The following is a 599-nucleotide window of genomic DNA, read 5'->3' as shown; positions in this document are numbered from 1 at the left end:
CATTCCGCATCCTACGAAAGGAGATTCGACAATGGCCGTGCCATTTTCGCATAATTCGCGCTATACTTGTGCAAGTAGTTGGCGAGGTCAAGCCACTTGCACGATTCCTTCTGGTTCTTTGGAACCGGCCGGTCCATGATGGCCTTGACCTTAGCGGGATTTGCTCGAAGGCCACGCTTCCCAATAAAGCAGCCTAAAGAGGGGATTTCTTCAGCGCCGAAAATGCACTTATGCGCATACAATCGAGAACCGCACTCAAAAAGACGATGTGGTTCTCTTCATCCGTCCTCCAACACCCCGTAAGACTGTGGACGAAAATGTCGTCGAAGTATTTTGTGCATATGCCCGGTGGAGCCTGAACGATTACGTCACCAGACGATTCAATGTTGCTAGTACATTTGACAGGTCTTGGGGCATCACCAGCCACTCCCACAGCATTGCGCTCGGAGTACTCACCGCTGTCAGCGGAATATCAATCGCTCTCATGATCAATTGGGGCATCCATCTACCAAGTCGAGTGCACTGTACTTTGTGCAACCAACCATATTGTTCTGGAGAATATCCTTCCTAGGAATTGGAGTATGGGCCGAAATGGTGGT

The sequence above is a fragment of the Plasmopara halstedii genome (assembly GCF_900000015.1).
Source record: "Plasmopara halstedii genome assembly, contig: Scaffold_194, whole genome shotgun sequence".
Lineage (NCBI taxonomy): Eukaryota > Oomycota > Peronosporomycetes > Peronosporales > Peronosporaceae > Plasmopara > Plasmopara halstedii.
This window is presented reverse-complemented; position numbering follows the sequence as displayed.